The 23,145-nt window shown below is 43.5% G+C and overlaps 1 protein-coding gene across 5 annotated transcripts in view; it reads right to left on the bottom strand.

Moving 5' to 3' along the window:
* Positions 1–23,145, bottom strand: part of auts2a (activator of transcription and developmental regulator AUTS2 a) — a 228,411-nt gene that overhangs the window by 125,892 nt on the left and 79,374 nt on the right. The gene's annotated exons all lie outside the window — the stretch shown is intronic.

Genomic DNA, 23,145 nt, shown 5'->3' with positions numbered 1-23,145 from the left:
ACAAGGCTCTGTGGAGATGATCCACATTTCATGTGTGTGAGGTGACTGTATCCATGTCAACATGCATGAATGCACAGGGACCCCCCCTCTCAATAACTGTTATTGACGATCTCATTGTTGAATATGGAGAAGGAGGGGGAGAAGACTAATCTCAATTTTAAGGCTCAGCACTGAATTATAGAATGATGTCACCTGTGGGACCTTTACTGGCATTGTAAAGGTTCTGCTATGCGAGACCTAAAAGTGATGTTTAGCTTCTTTAGCTGTAAAGAGTTTGCATTTTAAAAAAAAGTGGTAATGAAATTGCACCAAATTTTGATTATAATCCTCAAGTCACAATGTGTCAGTGCATGTATGGAACATATCAGGGATCAGACCATGCTTTCCTGCACACTGCAAAAACTACAATGTCTGGGCATGATTCGCCTTCGTCATAGTAAACAAAGGAGCTAACGGTGCACACTCTGACCTCAAACACAGAAGGCAAGGAGGTAATGGCATACACTCCGTCGTCACAAGAGAAAAACGCTGCTTTCCCTGTAAGAACGCCAACACTACAAATAGAGTCTCTAAATATCTTCACCCTGGAGGGAATTTTCCAAAAGCTCTGTTTTCTGTGACCCAAGATGTGTTTGTGTATGGACAAAAGGCCAAAATCCACAGAAAAAGCTGCATTTTGAAAAATACCTGTGTTCCAGGGACAAGAGTCACATCTGGCTCACTCGTGGTGTCAGTCCAGTCAGTCAGTGCTGCTGAATAATGCTTAAACCTCATGTGGTAATGGACACATTTACCGACACTGAGAACCTAATCCAGCCTTGTCTACTCCACTGGTTCCCGCTCTTTCCACAGAATGAAAGTCATGTGGGCCTCTTCAAAGTGCCCTGGTCACCTGTGAGGAGTCCCGCCATGGGTGCCCTCTCGGCAGCTTTTAAATCACTTCTCTTTTGTACGACCACGTGAGAATGAGAAACACATCACAGGTCAGGATAGAAAAGCCATTCAGGAGCCAGTGCGTTCAAGAAAATTTAACATCCAAAGTCTTTAAATTGTCACATAAGTCAGCAGCTTTTAGACAAATTGAACAAAATGGACCCTTTCAGGAGCCCCAGTGAAGTAGCATGTCATCTGTGGGCACAAAGGGGGCCCCTGGCAGAGAGAGCCTGAATGGCTGCATTATCCTCCCTGTGGCTGCCCTGTCCAAAGGCCCATTTCACATCTACCGCCACCTGCTATTAGCTTTCTTGCAGTTCTTATGAGAGGCTGCTGATGGATTCCATTGCCTTAACAAAAAACTAAACAGGCGTGGTAATGCTGATTGAAGACGAAACCCCGTCATCCTTCCCAGCCCCTGCTCCGCTTTCTCCTGATCGACAACCGTTACAGCAATTTGCCTTGTGAGCGGGAGGGGGAGAAACGTGAGAGCCCAAAGCATGCAGTCTCTGGGGAACAAATCAAATTTTCTTTTCAAATCTGCCTTTTGCTCCCACCACAATGTTGATTCCTTGGCAGCCACCTCAAACAAAGGATGAGGGATTGTGAAACTGACATGTATGCATGTATAGAGTGGGAGTTTATACAGAGTAAGTATATAAAACAATACAGCATCCACACAATTAAAGGTCCAGTACAAGAATATTTTGGATGAACAAACAACAAGGAAAAAAAGCTTGTATGATCACCAGCTCTTTACGTGCACATAAATAAAGATCCAAATCTTAAATTCCTTAATGTTTCACAACAGCTTCTGAAGTCCTGTACTTAACATGGAGAGCAGCGCCGCTGGCATTTCAGGCCAAGCGAGAGCTGGTACGTGTCACTACAAAGCAAAAACAAAAAGAGCAAAAATACCCCAGAACATCGTCATTATATCACTTTACCATCACTACCTGTGTTTAAAAGCAAAACTCCTTTTTATGCATTTGTTTACAGGCTTTAAAGCAGATCTTGGCCTTATTCTGTTCTACACTTAAAGGACGTCCGCTGACTACCAATCTACCCACGGGTCAAGCTCCTGCTTCCAGAACTATAGCTACTAAAAGACTTTTCATTATGTACGAGAGCCACTCATTGCAACCCATCCAATAAATTTATGTATTTATTCTTTATTACTACGCGGGTTATGGGAACCAAGTGGGTTGGGTTAATGTGCTTTAAATGTAAGCCTTTTGTTATCAGCATTAGAATAAACGTCTGACTCCTTCTCCAGCATGTGAGAGGAGCAGTTTCCAGCAACAGCTGAAAAGAAAATGCCTCCAGCTATGAGAATTAACGGAGAACAGCATTGAGCCTGCTGAATCATAGCTGTCTGCGTTGCAGAAAATCAGCCACATCCACTGACGAATCACAGCAGAATACTCTGCATGTCCATGGTATAATTGCAAATCATTTCTCCACAATAAAATATTGGGAGCCATTAAGCCGCAAGTCTCAACCGGTCTTCCGGCTTGTAGCGGAGTTTACCCATGAGGTCTACGCTGTCTCAAATTATTCTCTTCCTAACTCAAGGTGATTTCTTGGTCCTAACAAGGGGCCCTTCATGGGGTTTTAATGTGATTATGCTGCTGTATGTAGCATGGTGGACCTTTCTTCCACCCCCAGTCCTCCCATCAGACACCAGCTAATTGAATCCCTGGCTAAATTAAAAAAAATTAGTCATGTGCGTAATGGAAATGATTTATCATGTCCACTTAACCAAAACGGATTTTGAAAGCATTAAGCATCTTCAGTTGACTCGAGCTTGTTTTTAGTCACTTGCTAATGCTCTCCCCCAAAAAGATACAAAATTAAGAAGGTGGGTGGAGGCCTTAATGAGAACAGCACGGATGGAAACAAGTCAGAACTAAAGAATTAGTGAAGAGAGAAATGTAGAAATAAACAGTTTGATAAATAAAAATGTGTTGCTAGAAGATGTCCTTTATCATATTTGTGATTTTTGATAAACAGCGGTGTTCTATAATTCCATGTAAGATGGTCCAAATGTTTGACACTATAATAAAAACTTCGGCTCTCCAAGCTCCGATGACAGCATATCAGTCAAAAATCGAGAATGTACTGTATCAAAGCCAAAGCGCACACTATCATTTGCTTCATGGCCTCGGCAAAACATTTACGCCTGCCATGGTTAATACGCACTTCTCAGAATGCTCGAGAAATTCCACATTGATGTCCGGCGGGAATTCGGCAGCATGTCAAAACAAATCCCCGCCATGGCCGTCTCCTGGCCCGGTCTGCCCGGGAGGGAGGCTGTTCGGGCGAATCACCCTCACCGTGACAGCACGGCTCAGATGGTCAGGGGATGAAAGGGGCTCCTTATCTGGCAGGAATCACTCTCTGGCCGTCAGGGCCATGGGACCCACTTTCAACTTCAAACCAGGGAGATCAAGGTCCAGCCATGGGCCGTGCACACAGAGGCTGTTCTTTAGGCGCAGGGGTGAGGAGTGCTGAGTTTTCAACTGGTCGCTCCTCCTGACTTTCTCTGAAGAGCTCATCTCTATAACAGCGTACTCCATCTTCAGGCTGACAGGAGACCTACAGGCGAAGGTCAGCCAGCATATTGACGCTGTGTACAGGTATGCTAATAAACAGAGAACGACAGAAATGATCCTCTTCACTGGCCTGCTGTGTTGGAAGTGGTACGGCTTCTGTTCACTTCTCTACAAAAGGCTTTAATCCTTTCAACTATGTGTGAGGCCCGCGGAACACAACATCCTGTATTCACAGAAAAGGCAGCACAGTAGAAAAGAATTATTCGATGACCCTCAAGAATCAGAGGGCTGACGGAGTTAACCTTACATCCAACTCAATTCCCCAGAATAAAAGATAAAAAAAAATAATGCAGGGAGTGGGTGATAAATCTCTCCTCTCTGCCTCTTGTCTGTGGCTATGAATTAGGCTGACATCCAGGCCACAAGGGGAGGCCAAGTCGATGTGAACCACGTCCAGTGCCACTTTGCGGGGGCAAGTACTGGCAAAAGGATGGAGCGCAAACAAGTGTCTCAATATCCACTCAAATGTACAGAAATGGAAAAATCCTGTGAGTGAGACATCATTTGATGTCTCTTCACAGACAAAGACCACGAGGAAGTTCAGTGTGCAGCCACAAGAAATGTGTGCATGTTAACACTGTGAGTAATCTGTGTGTGTGATGTGCACTGTGTCCATCGACACACGTGTGGGCACATGCTGGGTGAATTTTCCAGCCGTGCTGCATTAGAGCAACAATCACACAAACAGACAGTTGTACTCTCAAGGGAGTCTGCAATCAGGCCGCGCAGAACTGCCTCTGTCCTTCAACAGGCAATTAACACTGAGTCCATTATAGCTCCCAGGGGAGCTACTGGCCAGGGAGGCCGGGAAAGGCATCATCTGAAAGGTCAGCGCCTGGAGAGGAAACGGGAGGGGCAGGGGAGTATGACGGAGGCTGGAGGATGGAGGTGGGGGAAGACAGGGAGGAGGGTGTGAGCTGCCTCAGACCAAATGGAGTGTAAAGCAGGAGCTATTTGTCACCCACAAGCAATTCACCGGGGGAGGCTGCAGTATTTTCCACTGGACAGGAGTATGCGTCAGCAGCAAGGGGTATAAATTAAGGAAACCACTGAGGCTCCTGGTCTAATTGTAGCCTTTCCAAGCGTCTTGGGACCCAGCAGATCCACTCCAAGTTCTACAATCAGATCAAGGATGTTTTCCCCCAGGTCAGATCCGTCACAACTCATAAATGTTTCAAGGCCCTTGCCTCCCGTTTCTTTTGAACCCAGTGTAAGCTGAGGAGAATTTCTTCACACTATGCAACGCAATACCTGGTTCCTCTGTGGGGAGTTTGCATACAGCATGCCTTCAAGACCCTGCTCATTTCTGTTTCGCACCAATTCTCCAGGAGCTCCACTGGCTTAAATAAGCAAAAGACATTCAATAGTGTTTATTCTTATGATCAACAGAATTTCTCGCCCATTAAGAAGAGTTAAGATAATTAGAACAGTCATGACTTATCAATAACAGGACGGGACACAAAGCTCAGTGATTCCTCTCTTGGCGTTTTTTTTTTTTTGCACAGAGTGAGAGGCAGAAGGAGAAAGAGAAATACAGAGCACAACATAAAGACTTGGATGGGTTGCAATGAGGAGCTTAACTACTTCACCATCAGGGCACCAGGGAAAATCCATTCTTGGCAGCGGAGATTGCCACTGCTAAGCCTGCATTTTAAAATGTGAATCTGCACTTAGTCTTTGGAAACTCTCCCAAGAGCCGATCATTAAGCATGTCATTAAATCAAAAGTTGTGAGGCTCGGAAAAGAAAGAGACGAAGCAAATGAGAAAAATGAAGGAGGGAAAACGGAGGGGATGAGGCTGTTGTATGTTGACTGCGCAAGGTGCGACAATTATTCATCTGTCCCCGTGTGCACTAGGCGGGCATCACAGAGGAGATCTGTTTACATGGAGGACCGTGAGGAGATGACAACTCCATCCTGTGAATAACACACATGTTGTTGCTGCTGGTGGAGGTGATGAGAGATTTGGAGGTAAATATTGTGTAATGATGAGACAATCCTTTGAGTTTAGTGAGCAGTAAAGTTTTTATCAGAGCTGAATCTCATAAAGTGTCCCTAATATTATTAAGTATTATGTCTGTCAAATTGCACAACAATGCTGCAAGAAAGAGACACTTCCTTTGTAACGATCAGCCTCCGTCAATGAACTCTGCATGATTAATTAGACTGGAATATTATCATATAAATAGAATAAGTAAAATACTAACAATATGCACATAATGTAAAACCTCTACAAGATGTTGCACCCAGTGTGAGATGTAGACAAAAAGACTGTCAGCACTGGCTGTGTCTCTGTTGAGTCTTGAACTGCTCACACTGTGTTTGAGAGTAGCCTTGGGTAGAACCCAGGGCGGCAGAGATGGGAGTCAAAGGTGATGTTCAGGAAAAAGAGGTAGGTCAAAGGCGCATGGATTAAAAAGGGGTCGAGTCTGATCACATTGATAGAAAGGTTTCCAAAGTCGTTGAGGAGCTGACAAGTTATGTCTCCGTGGAGCAAGAACACAACAAGGCAACAGTTCTCTGTGTAAGCCTCCAGCAAGAATCCAAAATACACGGCCTCTTCCCCGTCTCTACGACTCATGAGAAACTAGAAAACAATACCTATGTTGACTTTAAGCTCACAGCATCAAGGGTGCTGTGCAAACTAAGTGTCTGTAAGCTAGTTAGCAGCTTTGAGCTTGAACTCTGAGGGTGTCTTTCAATATTTCAAAAATGCACATCAAAAACAATTCAAAGGAAAACCCGACATGCTCAAATTTCAAAGCTTTGTCAGTCCAACGAGGAACAACACCTACTGCCAAGCTACGCAGCACTGCAACTTATATCTCACCCAACAGGACATCTTCATAATAAAATACAGGTTTGCTTTAGGGTTTGAGGGTCGGGCTGAGTCTGATTTTAGCTCACAGCTAGAATTACCGCCTTGTGGTTGAACGCCTCCGCCAACCAGTCAAGTTGTGGTTTACATCCATGTCTGTCCAGACTCCCTTAATATATGTAGTGAAGACTTTGAGGGGATTTAATAAAAGGTATTAAGTATCTTTTTTGGCAAAATGGAAGTTATCACTGTATTGACATGTATGATTCCAGTGAGAAACCTGCTGTCTTCAGTTACAGACTAGTTTTACAGAGGACTGATAGAGAGCTATCAACCTTCTGTATGATAGACTGTGAAAAGCAGACTGAATAGGATTGTTCCTCAGTTTAATGCACTGTTCACTGTGACACAGGAGCAAGTTGGGGGCAACACAGCCTCGCCCGTCTATTGAATGGTTGTCAGCATTCGGGGTGGGGACCAGAGAGTTGCTGTTAAAAAGAAATTTTCACCATAACTTTATTTTGCTTTGTTTTCCCCTCAAGTCAGATGTTTTCAACTGTAAAAGTTATAGCAAACATCTGTCTCTACAAAAAGAGCTGAAAATTCATCCTCCATGTTACACTGGCACCCCCCCTCTACTGTTGTTTATGTTTATTGCCAGGCTGCGTTTACAGCTGCTTCATGATGCTCTGCAATAACGTTTTACTCTTCAAATAAATACAATGGCACTGAAAGACTTTTATCGCAAAGCAGTGCAATGCGGACGGTTTTGCAAGCTAATCCAGTGAGGAGGTGGCGAATGTGGACAAGCGGCTGTGTCACGTGCTGTTCGCTGCAGGGATTTGCTCAAGTCCTGTAACCTTCATCACAATTTCTGAACCCCGACTCCGGATATGCCTCAAAGGCACATTTTTGGCACAAAAGCAGATGCATGGTTTCAGGATGGTTTACCCATGCGCAGATAATTTTTACGCCCTGCTTTGAAATGACACATTTACAAGTTTTTTCATGCATTAAAATGGCTTAGATATAACTCTACACACTCGTCTTCATTTAGTATGCGGCAATCTAAGCGGTCTCCGCCTCTATCTCCACCCACCCCTCCGGCGCTCGCCTCCAGCTCGAGTGTGACGGCTCACCTTCGACTCTGCTCATCAAACACACAAACCTCCTGCTAGCTGCTGTACGCTACACAATGCAGTGGTGATATCAGAGCAAATCAGCCATCCATGCTTTAACCAGAAACAGATTCCAAAGAAGAATGTGAGGTTGTCTGAGTTATCAGAAAGAATATATCCATCAGCTAATTCCGCAGTAACGTTTGCTACTGTAACCTTCTTCATCAACATCCCCAAGTCATAGAAAATGCATTTGACATGAATCATCCTGGAACTTGGCAGGCTAATATTCTCCAGCACACGGTCAATGGATAAAACACTAGAAAAATAAACTTACCAACATGCTGGCTCACACTTGTTGCATCCCCAGGAAAAATGGATGGAACACCGTCAGGCGTCAATTTAAGTTTTGTGGCTAAAAATCCATCTGTTTTTGTGTAAAATTTTCTAAACTGCTCTGGAAAATGGTTACTGCAAACTAATGCTTTATCTGGAAACCTGGCTCTGACATTTAAAGATCCTTTGGTGGTGAAGACTCAGCATTTCTTGTCTTGCCATCACTTTGAAAATAGTGAAACTCTTGCAAAATAGCAACATGTAGATACACAATGGTTCTCCTCTGATATGCCTTATTTCACCAGCTCCACTCTGTAAGTTGATAGGATTGGTTCCTTAGGTGTGTTACATATGAAGCCATGGCTGTCTGAATCAGTGTAGTTGCTTTTAGTAGCTAATGAAGTGCAGTTTTCAGATTATGGAAAAACATATCCAGTTGTATGTGATGTCTGCACTGGAGGCAGAAATGCTCAGACATGGCGCTGACTGCTGATTTTGCTCATATGTCTTGCAGCATATAGAAAACATCACATGTTAACAAGGTTGAAAACTTGATTTTCATTGGAGGAGATCTTTAAATAATGACTGCAAAGCCAAAAAGGGCACTAAGAATCACAAAATTATATTATATGTTGTTGCATGCACAAAAGTGTTTATTGCTACTACACTTTATTTAAGCTTATTTGAGATGTATATAATATGTATAAGTTTCCCTGAAGAGATGGAAAGTGGAGCCGGGTTTTGGATGCTGCTTATGACTCAATTACCCAGATGTATTCATAGCAGCCTTCAAGAACTTTCTACTTTGAAGATCATCACAGTTATCTCTGTGGCCTTGAGCCCTAAAACTCAAAGCAGGCCCTGCTAACCTCCACCTGATTTCTGCTGTACCACTTCCACATGTTCACATGAACATCCCAACCAGCACCAGCGTCACACACACGTATGCAGACATGCACAGAGAAAGACAACTGTCCTGCTTCCCAGTTTGCTAAATAACCAGGAGAAGCTGTGGTTACATTTCATTCCTCACAATTAGACACACACACAAACAACCTAATGGAGCTTGTCTGACATGGAGTGGAGCCTTTGTTTCCTGAGCGAGACTACTTCTTGCACCACCCTGCAGCTTCCTCTCCGTGTCTGTCTCCCTGATCTGTCATTGGCTATGAGAGACGGCAGGATATTCTCAGTGGTGACCCCACTGCAGCCTGAACAACCTTAAGGTTGCCATCCTCTCTTAATGGCTGGAACTGCTGCACAGTCTATGCTCACAAAGCATGTTTACTTGTAAATTCAATACAACACCCCCGCATTGAGCTCACTTGTTACTGACCCCGATTTGACCCTGTAAAGGGGAATGTTTTTCGTGCACGAGTCTAGCTGAATTAATCCATTTATCGCCATGTTAGGGCCTTGAAAGCACTGGCATTATTGCTTCAAAAGCTTTGATCGAATGGATTTAAGTAATTAAACAAATGTTGCCAGCTGGAACTTTATAACCCCACAGCCCACTCAATACATTTCGGCCCAGGGAGGAAGAGCGAAAGCAGGCGGAGGGGCTGTGATTATCAGAGTGAAGCGTGCGGGTCCATTTTTACTGACAAGTGCAAAATCTTTAATCTTTTTTAAAGCTGGTAGACAGCAACTTATTTCCTGATCAATCCTCGCTGGCTAAATGCTGGCTGTCTGAGCCATCGACATGTAAACCCTCCAGGAGAGAGACGGCGAGGCACTCCATCGCTCAAATAGGACAGGTATGAAGCCGAGCGAAGTGGCTGCTCAGAGGCAGGGAAGATCATCGCGACTCACTGATGACTGAGATGGCAAACAGTGACGTCTCGTTAGCTGCCGTAACATTAAAAAGGATTGTACAACCTCACATAATAGAGGAAGACCTGAGAGAGCATTAGCTGTTTTTGGGAAACAAGTCAAGCAAGTCGTCTTTAGGCCTTTAGCACGCCGCTTAGCTTCCAGACAACACTAGCCAGCACACAGGTGCATTGATCAACGTGGGCATGAGGGGAATGAGAGCACAGGATCAATGGGGTGGGTCGATGGAATCAGTAAATGAATGGACAAACAAATGAGCGTGCAGGTGTGTGAATTAGTACGTACCAGCCAAGAAAAATTAGACACGAGCAAAGGGAGTGAAAGGACAAAGTGCTGGGGGTGTGATGACATGAGGAGGCGATGAAGAGGAAGAGGTAATCAATGAACTCATGAAAATGCATTAACAATGAGTGAAGGGAAGCATGTAGAAACGAGCAGAGATTAATAATATTATTAGTATGTCATTAGCTAAGTGATTAAAAACAGCATGGGCATTGGTCCAGAACTAATGAAAGTTACAGTACCTCTTGCCTGTCAGTGTATGTCATCTTGTGGATAATGTAAACACAGCACGTACATACATAGTACACTGATGCTGATCAGCTTCACCAGGACTCAAATACATTACTTTCAAACGGCCATCTTAAAAATGATAAAGAAGAGCCGTGAGTAATGTGAGAAGAGCGGAGTAGACGGTTTGATTATGGATGAGAACAATGAGAGAACTTCTTCCTGACACAAACTAGACATAAAAATGTGAACAGAAGGAAGCACAATATCACTTACTGATGAACTGCTGATCTCTTGTACTTTCAATCCAACAAATATTATCTCGATTAATTTCTACAATGCATACACGCATTAAATCCTCCTAATCTGACTTTGACCTATACATTCCCCCCACCAGTATTCCACACTCGCGCAGTATCCAGAAAACGGATTTCACCCTCCACCTTTGTGCTGCAGATGGATCTGACGTCTGTGTTATGAACGTTGTGGTGTTTACAGTGGGACAATCCTGGGATGGAGCACTGCGCTGTACAGGACAGAGCTGCTAATCCACCCAGTTGGCCAGGACAACTACATCCTCATCCAAAACCAACGATATGAGCCCTAAATGCTGGCAGAGCTCAGTCCAGGGCTGGCTTACGCCGCCGCCACCGTCTGCTGGAGGGCAATGCACTGCAAAGACAGTCAATACAACACAGTATCCAAAACAGAAATAGGAATTAGACGGCTTCAGTGTGTCCGCGTGCACGTTTCAGACTATACTGCAGAATAAAATTTGCCATCAAAATTCAGATTTGCTTAAACAACGTCGCCAGCGCAGACGTGAGCTGTTCGATTCCAACAGGAATATAAACCTACATGTAGCGGCGGACATGCAGAGAGCAGTGTTTGTGGTAGCACAGAGATATTCCCTGTGGCTTCTTTGACAATAATATGGCCTGGCTTGCACAGGGGAACCTTTTCTCATTTTATGAATTATGGAGAGACAGACACCCCTGCTGAGAGCTGCATCCTTAACAGTGAAATATGTCCTCCGTCTTTGTCACGGCCGGCCGCGGATTGTGAAATAATGATATAGAATTCATTTCATCTCAACATGCCCCGGCTCTCTCGTACATACATCAGCCACGTCCTGCAGCAGGACTCGGAGTTGAGGAAAATAAGACAAGTGGTGGGGCATGGTGGAAAAGTACAAGCTGCTATCAGACACCTGCTCTCCACATCCCACCCACCTTTTTTTCACGTCCCTCTTCCAGCGCTTTGACCATCATTCTCTCACCTCATACCCTGTTCACCTTTTCCCGCCGTGGCATGCCTCAACACATCCATCCTCTTTTCCTCCATCTTTCTAACCCGCCCCCCCCTCCTCCACCAAACCCTCCCTCCCTCCCTGTCTCTCTTTCTCCCGGGAGGTGAGCGCAATCTCATTAGCCACTGCTGGATGAGGCGTCCTCTCCTCTCAGGTTCAAGGTGATGGAAGATTAGGCCGTTTGGCCTCAGCTCATTCTGTATTCACACTGCGTTACTTGCTGCCCGTGAACACCAAATTACATTGAACCTGGGGAGTCCAACTCCATTAATTTTAAATGGAAGATTAATTTAACAATATGCAGCAGATATTTGTTACAAACCCATCATGTAAAAGTGACGTTTGGCTATAAATTTGCAGGAGGCTCAGTCTGGCTGCTGGGGCCGCGGCACAAATAAATCAGAGCCATTTATAGCTAATCTCTATTTTCACATGTGTGGATGGACAGCGACGCACATGCCCAGTAGTATGCACACATAGCAGATGCACGTGCACGGACATAAACGCGTTATATGCAGTAGGTCGTAACGAAAATGTCAACATTTCCCAAGAATTGTTACACACTGTTATTCTGAAATAGATTGGTAGGCTTTATTTTAAGCCTTTCTCTGCAACACCAGGGTGTAGAATTCTGCCATGCTTTACACTTTTCATGCCTTTGGACTTGGATAATAGGTCACAGCGAGACGGAGATATAAAAGATGCAATAAACATGGCACTGCTACGGTTTCCACTGAATGCGGAAATAAAATATAATTTCGAACTGTACATATTTACATAGATAATCATGATTTTACACTCGCAATTATAGTCACTTTAAAATGCAACTAATGACATAGCATCCTTTGTCTTGAACTCTTTCCTACATTAGTCACTCTAAGCCGTGCATATATGCTGTACATCTGACTATTTCAGAGCTGCCAAGCACACAGACTCAGAGAAGTGACAAAGACAGAAGGCAGGCATCCATTTCATCTAAAAGGCCAATATTCCTTACTGGCAGCTGACTGAAGCTCCCCTGGAACGTCACATAAAGCTTATCCAAATGGCCTCGCTGCGGCCTCAACATGTCAGCCTGAGATATGCACATCAGTGCTCTGTGACAGTAACTCCTGATCGTATTACACACCTCAGCAGTGCTCATGTCCCATTACTGCCACCCAGCCCTGCCCGGCTGTGATTACCCCCCCCGCACACACACACACACACACACATCCGCTGATAGCTATAATGTGTGAGTGAAACAGGCATTTTCAAGGGGAGATGAAGACGGTGTGGTGGTGGCAAAGGTTGGGGTGGGGGCGTTGTGTTAAAATGGGAGCTGGGTGGTTTTGGGGGGTACAATGATTTAATGCTAATCCTCCCAGATGGGGTAAGACTTTGAATTTTAGCTCCAAACACCGCCACCTCCTACCCCACTCTGTAACCCCCCCACCTCTAACCAGACAGCATCCCTCGCCTCAGACTCATCTTTTGGCTCTTTAATGTGAAATTTCTTCGGGGAGCATGCAGGCTAATTAGAGGAATTGATAACCTCACCGCTTATTAATGAGGCCAATACATTTCAAAGTCATTAAAGATAACCACGGCAATAAGTCTGGCTATAAGCATCAGTAGGTTTCACAGCCGGCGTGTCGATGTTGTAAAAAGTGGAGACGAAGAGAGAGTAGAGGACAGGGGGTTAGTGCGGGCGGAGGGGAGGAGCAATTCTTGCTCAGTCAACTGTAAATGCTTGGTTATTGGAATCTTTAAAACACCCAGTGAGGAGAAAATTACATGACCGAACCTCCCTTTTCCTGCGAGTTAATGAAGAATTAGGGTTCCCATTTGCCGCATTAGATGGTTCACGGGAGGTTTGGCCATCGTGAAAAGTGTGTTTGACAACGGTGTCAATTTAGCCACAGCACAGCTCACAGGCCCGTGGCAGAACATCATTCACAACTGTCACAACCACTTATCTTTCTCATTGTCACCAAACCAACAAAATTCAGGTCAAGATTTTTTTTTCCCCCTCACTTGCCTCTCTTCATTACAATTTTCCACACTATGCTGGAGCCAAATGGCTGTGGAGACAGCCGATTCCTTAAGAGCATAAATCTTGACCGATTTTCTGCAGCACTGATATTAAACGCATGCACGAGTCACTGTAAAACCAGTCAGCCAGCTGTCTGCATAGAGAGAATGTGGACTGACAATCGATTGTGTGATTGCCAATAATACTGTCCTCTATCATTTCTATTACTGCCGGTCAAATCCTGCAGGAGAGGATTTAGCCTTCACACATTTACAACATAGCCATATTTAGTGAGTGCAAAGTATCACATAGAGAAATGCATTCATTATCACAACAAAATGAGGTGCAGTCATTCAAAAAAAAAATGACCAAAATGTCATGAAGAAAACCATCCGAACCCATCACATTAAGGTGTTCAGCTATATGCTTTCCTAGGGAGCTCAAAATAGATTTCCTGAAAATCAGAAAAGTGGCCAGGCACTATAACAGTCACATTACTCACGGCTCTGCGAGTCGGGGCATGGAGTGTAACAAAGCACAGATTTATGCAGCTGAGAGTGACGTGCCAGCTGTAATGTGCTACATGCTGCTGGGCTCAGCCAGCGGAAGTGATGAGGAGCCTGTACTAACACCAGCATAGTTAATGATCCAGGCATCCAACACTACCTTCTTGGTGATGTGGAAAAACCTCAACTGAAACCAAACGCTAGGACACATTTCATCGTGCATCGTCGCAGCATCATCAAAGGCAAAATCAAGTCAGGTGGTATTAATGTGAAAACTGTGCCACTGCCACCTGAATACTGCACAGAAATATTTCCAAACTAAATGTCAGCAAAATGACTCGTTTGCTAGAAGGAACGAATGCCATTTCCAAGCCAGCCATATGTAAATGCAAAAATTTTGCAGGCACACATCATCTCTGCAGAGAAATAGTAAATAATGAGGTTTCGGTAAGGGCCTAATTTGTTAACTAACGTGATAAAGTGATGTGATAGCCCTGCTAAATGGCACTTTACCTGAAGCCACAGAGCTGATGTAGAGGATCCTGCTGTAGTCCTTCAGTATTCTCCTGACTGCTAGTCCTTCGCCACTTCACCAGTTAGCTGCGGTGCTTTTCATTTCCTGCCATTCTAACAGGCTGTAAGAGCAGCACTCGCTGTGTTGTAATTAATCAAAGCAATCAAAAGAAAAGGCCTGTCTGGATTGGACATCCACAATGGATAATTAGCCTCATTAGGCAGAGCCACCACGGGGCTTCACTACATTACCTTTACAGAGAGCACTTCCAATTTTCTTCCTTCATCAATTAACCGCATAAAAAAAACTGAGGTAAGTCAACAAAGTGAAACTGTTCGTCGCTGAGGAGTAAAATGTCGATGTACACTCGCTGCACTCAGTCAATTTATCCATTATGGCAACTATTTGATTTGGGCGCTGTTGTTCTTGCGCATCTTGAAAGGGAAAGGATGAGTAGCATACGAAAAGGCAACATTAAAGGAGAAGATGCTATTCAAGGGGAATTATTCATCAAAGGAATCCGTGTAATATTTAGGTAACCGCATTTTTGAAAAAATTCACACGGACGGCGCTCTGAGAGATGCAGTAACGGAACACATCCAAAGCTCGAACTGCAAGCCTTTCGCAGAGTGGCTGTCCGAAGGCTACTCATGCTATAAACCTACAATGGGTGACAGCATATCATATTTAATGGTACCAGACATGAAAGAGCTGATCTGATCTAAGCTTAGTGTTAGACTAATATTCATTTCAGTGAACTATAAGATAACTGATACCATCAAAAAACATTCATTGCATTTTATTTTAATACTTGTAATATACATGTCGCTGTGAGATTATGACTGAATGCAGAATAAATTGCTCCTAACGTCTTTGTAACACTGATGAATCGATGTTGCTAATATGCATATCAATAAGCAACCTGTATAATAATTAGCATAAAAGGAAGAACACCCATGAAGAAACACAACTGAAGCTATCCTACTGCAATGAAACATCTATGAGATATCAAATCATAGTCTGTTACCAGACAGTCTCTGACCACATTACTTGGCTGATGCACAATAACTCACTGTCTCTGAGGCATTACAGCTCCGCTGTACATCACATGTGGTTTTCAGTGACCTGGCCCCGCCTCTCTGCTAATTCCCCTGATTCTGACACATACTGGGCGTCACAGAGACTCAGAGTGTTCGACTGTGACACAGTGGATTTACTACTATGTCAAGCCGCAGACCAGCACGCAGCGAGAAAACTAATGTTGACAAAGTACATCAGCTCTGCCAAATCAAATCACCGTCCGCAGCTCAACAAGGGGAAATTGGTAAACAAGATTGCAAGATGCTACGGTGCTATTTGTGCTATAATTGCACACATTTGAACACGTCTATCACATATTCCATCTATCTATTTGATTAGTTATTAAAATATCTGACTAAATATCTAACTGAACTAACCCTTGAAAACTGATGATTTACAGAAAATTGCTGTTGACATTGTATTCCTATACCTAACAAAGTCCAGTATGAGTACAGTGTGTGCTACAAACAGACATAATTACTCATCATGTCCTATAGTGTGCAATGCTGAATTTATCTGAATGTTTTTATTATAGCTTCAGCGAGTGTGAACTGACACGTCAGAGTAGTTTTAACTTAATGGATCGATGCGCTTTTGAATGTTTGCGGCTGATGATGGAATATTTTAAGTACATACTGTAGCCCATAAGCATACATTTGGGACTGTGTCATTTACATTTTAATCTTATTTGTTTAACTGACAAGGACAACATGGTGTGCTGAATGCCCCAGATAGAGCTAAATGTTCATTCCCATCTGCAGTCCCAGGGCTGGTGGTGAAGCCGTATGAGGTAAACATACTTAAACTGCACTACACTGTCTGCACCTCCCAGTGAATGGAATATGTTAGCCTTGTTCCATATTGATTGCATAAAGCCTGACAAAGCGTTTGTGTGCCATAGTTCCCATACTGTACATTTCAACCTGTGCAAAAAGGGCATCCAGTTTAAGATATGTGAAATAGATTTAAAACAGTAGACTGTTTTAAATTGACTGATGATTTTTCTAACTCATTAAGACTTCATCTTTAGGTCAGAGCCTTTTTAATGTCATCAAAAACCCATATATGTAGAAATGTATATTGACGAGTTATGATGTTTTTAAGTCAATAAGTTTTTGAATGTTATCATGCTTATAGTACATTAAAGGACCTTTTTGCTGGGACTAATATATATATAAAAAAGGTTCCTCTCTGAAGTCTTCCTCCACTGAGTGCCAATTAGCTGCAATTCAAAATGGCACAGCTTTCCTTTCAAATTGGGAAATAATGCGACTTCCGCCAAAGGTTTGGCCCTAACTGGGTCTCCGGAGACTCCATGGATTTTTCCCCCCATCCATAACTCACCACCACCTTCTGGGACTGGCACTCCACTTTTTTAACCTCCGAGCTCATTATCAGAAGTCCCTAGAGCGCACTGCTAACCAGAGACAGGAATTAGGAGTCACTAGAAACACTCGCAACCAGAAATGGATGATACCAGGCAGAGAGATCAGTAGTGCGAGGCGCCCACGGGAATACAGCAACTTGCAGAGTAAGGCACTTTTAATATATATTTAGCATTGCACCTGCTATGGTTTAGCCTGGCGAGGTGCTGAACGGAGGGTGCAGCTCTCCTTTTTGGCAGTCATTTGAAATGATGAAGAACCGTTGTGCCTCTATGGACTGATGCTATCGCCATCCAACACTGAGTGGTGGAGCACGGTACCTCCAGTAAGCCGTGCACCTGTTTAAGAATCATCAAGATGTGAGGGCTGGCTGTGAAGTCGCACAAGCAAAACGGGTGCTGAGAGACGCTGCACAATTGCTGATGATGGAGGAATATGCGGACTTACAGCTTTACAAAAAAGGAGTGATCCATTCTCATAAAGCTATGGTTGGCGACTGGCTGTGGGAGAGGCCTTTGAAATTAGTCGTACCTGTACTTCATGGAGGTAGAAGTGGAGCTGCTTTCACAAGAAGAAACATCATTATGAGTTGAATATGATTCGGAACAGCTGCAAACGATCTATGTCTACTTTACCAAGCAAGCAGAGGTGACTGCTGTCCTTCTGGAGGGTCAGACACGGTGGTCTTACTGGACATGTCTGGAGGACAAGGCAAGAGACAAAAACTGGAGGGGTGATGGGGGTGCTGGGTGGGGTCATTATGTGGAATGATGAATTATCTCCTACAGCCAGAGCTTGACAGTAAATGAACATTATGAAGCTCTATGGCTGCTGTGAGATTAGTGAGAAACACCACAAACAGAGTTATAATCCAGTGAGCCGACTCTGCTTCCTTACTGGTGGGGCTGATTAACACTTAACTTTGCCATCAGCAGAACAACAGATATTTTGTTTTTTCTTTACAGTATTTGCTGTAAAGAAATACTGAGCAAATGGCAGTATTACAGAACAAAAATGAAATTAAAGCAAGGAAAGAGTGCAGGACTTCACCTTACCTGGCCTGAGCATGCTCATGCCATTCAGCATGATTTCTAAAGGAAAGGTTTTCAGGTTCATACAATATCTTCATGATAAAATGTACAGATCAACTGAAGATGGTGGATGAAAAGAAAGTGGACTCAACTTTGATTGTCTGGAAACATCGGGCATGAATAACTGAGCATAAGTGGCTCTTCATCCTGCTCTGCCTAAAGCTGGCTCTGGTAAATCTTCCCGAGTTGCTGCAGTTATTTTATTACCATTTTTACTTGGTTAATATGCAGATGGTGAGATTTGGCAGACTTGTGTTAAGACTCGATGGCATAGTAACGCTCATGCTGGTTCTTTTAACATTAAGAAGAGCCACAGGATAGATCGCCATTAAATTGTACAGACATCATCCTCAGAGGATGAATTCTAATAACTTCAAACTTTTCAAATAGCACCATTATCATGTCAACATTTCTATCCATCCAATGCATTGGTTTATGATCGAACGCCTGCAGAACTTCTGACACTTCAATCATCCCTAGCAAATGCATGCTAACATGCTAAACTGAGATGGTAAACATGGTGAACATTACTTGCTAAATATCGCCATGTTTGCACAGCCTCATAAAGCTGCTGGTCTGGCTGCAGAGTGAAAGTTTCATGGTGGACTGATGCATGTTAAACATTACTCCATTGAGACTAAACTGTGCTGATTGCCTCACAAAAGTTAACAACAGTTGAAAGTCCAAAGCTCACTATCGCTGCCTGGAGTTTGCAATGTTCATTTCACCACATGTACATTCACATGTACTGCTGAGTTTATGGACTCTTCTTGGGACCAAAGTGTCACTCTGGCAAGCCTTTGGCAAAATATCTTGCTTCTGACCAATGTGTTGGACAACAGGAAAACCGGTGGGATAATGTAATGCAATGTTTATCATCACATTCACAGGAAGTTATATGAACTGAGGCTTTACAAAGGACCACAGCTCTGTTGTTGTCTACCCTGAATGCATCCAATGGCCTCTCTCTAGAGCAACGTTAGTGGCAGCTAAATAAATAATTAAAAAGACAAATAAAGCGAGAGGCAAATGAGTACGAGGGTGAGAGCCTCGGAGGAGAGATCTGCTCAGATTCCCATCTTTGAATGTTGCAAATTAAATTCCCTCGTCAAGACTCTAATCATTCACAGCAGATGGGGGCTTACGCTCTGTTTTAGATCTGCGGGAATTCTAATGGTTATTGTTTCTGTTTAAATAGGGAGATTATTGCATTTTAATAAGTCCTCCTTGGGACTTGCTGCAACAATGGAGTGCTGTGAATTACTGTAGATAGCTGTTACTGCATGCAGGGGGAGAAATCAAGTTACTAAGTGTGACAAGTTGCTCTTCCTCTCTCTCCACCCGCTCCCACCCACCCTTCCGGAGATGGCTGTGAGTGTATTTACCACCAAATTAAGAATGTGCCGTGGGAATAATATTTTTATCCGACAGAGGGGAAGGGGAAAGGAGCTTGGCTGTGGATTTTCATTAAAATGACACATCTGTTCAGCAATTTCGGCAAAGTAATTCTGCTGAAAGTTTTATCAGCTAATTTTAATTATTCACTCCACTGACTTGAATACAGGATTCATCATGTTGAATTAATACATTCAACGAGATTATTTTTCTTTCCTTTTCGCTCCTAAATAGACGAAGAGAGGAGGGTGGAGGGAGGGGGGCAATCAACAAATTGAATTGTCATGCACTGCGGATTAAATTGTGATTTGTTAATTACAAAAACTATATGAGCTTCTATATTTTGAAGAATTAAGAGGCTCAGGAATTCAGCGGGAGGGATTAAATATTACAAATGCTTGTAGGTATGGTATGTCAATCACTTGCTATGCTGACATTTTTGTCTTTTATGTATGTACAACACATACACAATCATGATAAAATGCTTTTGTCACAATAGCGCCACAACTTCATACTTCTGTGAGAGATTTTAATTTTTCAGATCTCACGAGGTAATCCTCTCTTTTTGTGGCTGGGACACTAAAAGCTTTGTATGCACAGCGCTGCTTAACGGCCATTTCAAACATGAAGCGCATCCTTCCATAAACATAAAAACGTGCCATCAGACAATACTAGCGACGGGAGCTGTTAGTCCTCCAGCATTATCGAGCCGGCCGTGCTGATAACAGCAGAGGAGCACAGGAGAATCACAAAGCCTTCACTCGTCAAAGACCTCTTATTCAAGCAGAGCACATTCAAAAGACCCCAGCCATTCAAAGCCAATCCATTGAAGGACCTCTGGCTCTGCAGTCAAGTTTCTGCAGGGGTACTGCTAAACTGCTGCTACTGGTTTTTGCAGAAACACAAAGCTCCACAGGGCAGAAAAGGATTCCCCCCTCCGCCCCCTCCCTTTATCGTCTTATCTCCTCAGGTAACTTTCCTTTGCAACTCGTCCCCGGAGACTATCACCTTGCCCCGAAGCCCTGATGCACATCAGCACGCAGAACAAATGAGACGCCAGAGCTGGGAGACGGGCAGATTGCAAAGTGATACCTCTCAAGTATGGCTTTGTGGCTATGTTTCTCTCTTCCCCTTCCTTTCTGGGCTGTGTGAAGTGTCACTGAGGAGCCCTCTGAGGACTGCGAGGGCAGGGAGCTTTTCCTGGACAAAGGGAGGAAGCTGAGAACAACACAGTTGTATTAAATAATAGCCTGGGGGAGTGGAGACTTGAGGTAGCCTCTTTGCTTGCCTGACACCAAACATCGCTTGTCAGCTAATCAATTAGCTTTCTTCCTCTTTACCATAAGGCCAGCCCAGGGGAGGCTGAGTAGCCATATACTGTCCCTCATAGACATCAAGTATGGGAAAGATGCTTTTGGTCTATACAAATCAATTCAAATTATTGACTTGCTTCTGGATATTTCAACCACTTAGAAAAACAACTCTGCTTGAACTGGATAGATTCGGCTGACACGAATTCAGGTGTAAAATCCTTGAGCAATTCACAGGCAAGGAGCTGAAAAGAAACTGCATGCCGGGGAGCCAAATGTTCCGCCTTTTAATAAAGTCTTTGCAGTCTGAGAGGTATGAACAGCATCACATAGAATGAAGGTGGCTGTGGACCCAGGGATGCCTAACATCAGACTGACTGGATGATTGGGAGGCTGTCTTTGATGGACCCGACCATATTCTCTACTTCCTTCCAAATGACACACAGCAGAATGTTTCTGCCTCTCTGGAGGCCTGTACCGGTTATCAAATTTAATAAATAAAGCAAGTGAAATCTGTCTACTCTTCATCTTCCCTGCTCTCCTAGGATTTGCTCGAGCTGGCAAATTACCATTTTCAGGCACAGTATTCCCAAGGCGCTGCAGTGCTTTTCTCCTCTTCCTGATGGAATCAGATGAGCACAGCCAGGGGACTCATTGTTATCCACTTGGAAGTCTCCAGCAAAAAAAAGTAAAAAAGAAAAGGGTAAAAGAATGCAACAGCAGGCTCTGACAGCTCCCCATGTGAGAATCTGCGTCAGGTGGGGCTAAACTTGGACACTTTGCTGTTAAAGAGAATCTGTTATATTAATTAAAATCACACTAACTGTAGAATATGGCTTTGCACACAGTGCACAATCCACAAAGATGATTTGTACTGATGGAAAAGGTGCAAATTCAAATAAACCAAAACTTCTCATTCTTCGTTCTCAGCAAAGAGAGATTAATTGACCAGGAATATGCAAGTAAAAAATGCAGAGCCTTTTATTAAATCAAACTCATATCTCAACCTTTCTTTTGACTCAGCCAAGTCAAGCACCTATACATCACAGATTTAGACTGAGTCCAGAGAGAGGAACGCTGAGGAGAAAGTCCCTGTGAGCCTCCAATGCAAAGCAGGATGGGCAAGGCTGAATTTTCCATCTCATAATGCGAATGGATGGCAAATATTCTTTAATGCATTCACACACCACAGCGGCAACACATGGAGTGGTTCAAATTACTGCATAACTCATGATTTGATTGTCAAGAATGAGACATCCATTATCCAAGCAGAGCTTTCTGGAGAGGGGGGAGGGAGGGGAAGGGGGGGTTTTCAAGAATGCCATTTGAGATTCTTATTGATGACAACTGAATGAACTCCTAGCAATGCCACACAAACAGAGAGACTGAGGAGAGAGGCGCTGAATTTCATTTGGATAATGTCTTTCTAACTTGATGATGCTGAAAGTGGAAGGCGCAGAAATTAGAACCGGAGGAAAACGATTTTACTGCAGAACTGAATATGCATCAAAACATTTAGACTCTTTTGAAGAAACATGTGCTATGTCCTACTCTTAACACCAACATCCTCTAGCCTGAATTCGGAGCGTCTCTAGCGAGCACTCCACCTATTCAGTATTGTACTTTAAATAAAGTTGGAGACTCACAAGGGTCAGATTAAAGACAGCCTGAGTGTTTGTCTGTAATATGGGTTGAGCTCCAAAAAAGTCAAGACTTTCCACAATGCCACACTGACATCATATGGGATGGATGGTAAAAATAGGAAAGATGGCCATGTTTATGACATGCGAGCTTCAAGTCATCAAATCATTCGCATGATTACAGAGTTGGTGTGAAGATTAAAATCCTGCGCAGTGGCAATATAACACCATATCCATTAAATCTGGATGTAATTACACTGACAGACGCCCATATTCAGTTTGTTTTCAGGCACAAGTACACAAGCTTTGACCCTCCCTGCCTGGTAAACTGCAGGCTTTTCAAGGCCAGCATTGAGATTACCCAGATCAACTCTTCAGAGGTTGTTCCCCCAGACTTTAGTGAGCTTTCTTCAGAGCCACAGAAGACATTATACAACAGACTGTTATGACTGGTAGTGCTCTAGTTTTGATGTATAATTTTGCTGGAGTTTTCCTTCAAACAATTAAACACATTATGCAGTCCGTGCAGGACTTTAGATGAGTCGACCTGTTGAGACATAGCACATATGCTATGAATGAAATGCACAATATACTGATGGGGAGGAAAAGTAGTTTCACGCTTAATTAATCTATGTTGGTGTTTGCACTTGGGAGGGAAAGTGTGGTGGCAACAAGGAGAAAGTAGAAGATTTTTTTTTCACGTCATGCTGTGAACATGAGTATTTTATCTATGGGCTC

This window comes from Chelmon rostratus, chromosome 14 (genome assembly GCF_017976325.1).
Source record: "Chelmon rostratus isolate fCheRos1 chromosome 14, fCheRos1.pri, whole genome shotgun sequence".
NCBI classification, from domain to species: domain Eukaryota; kingdom Metazoa; phylum Chordata; class Actinopteri; order Chaetodontiformes; family Chaetodontidae; genus Chelmon; species Chelmon rostratus.
Note: the sequence above shows the minus strand (reverse complement) of the source record. Positions and strands in the feature narration are given on the sequence as shown.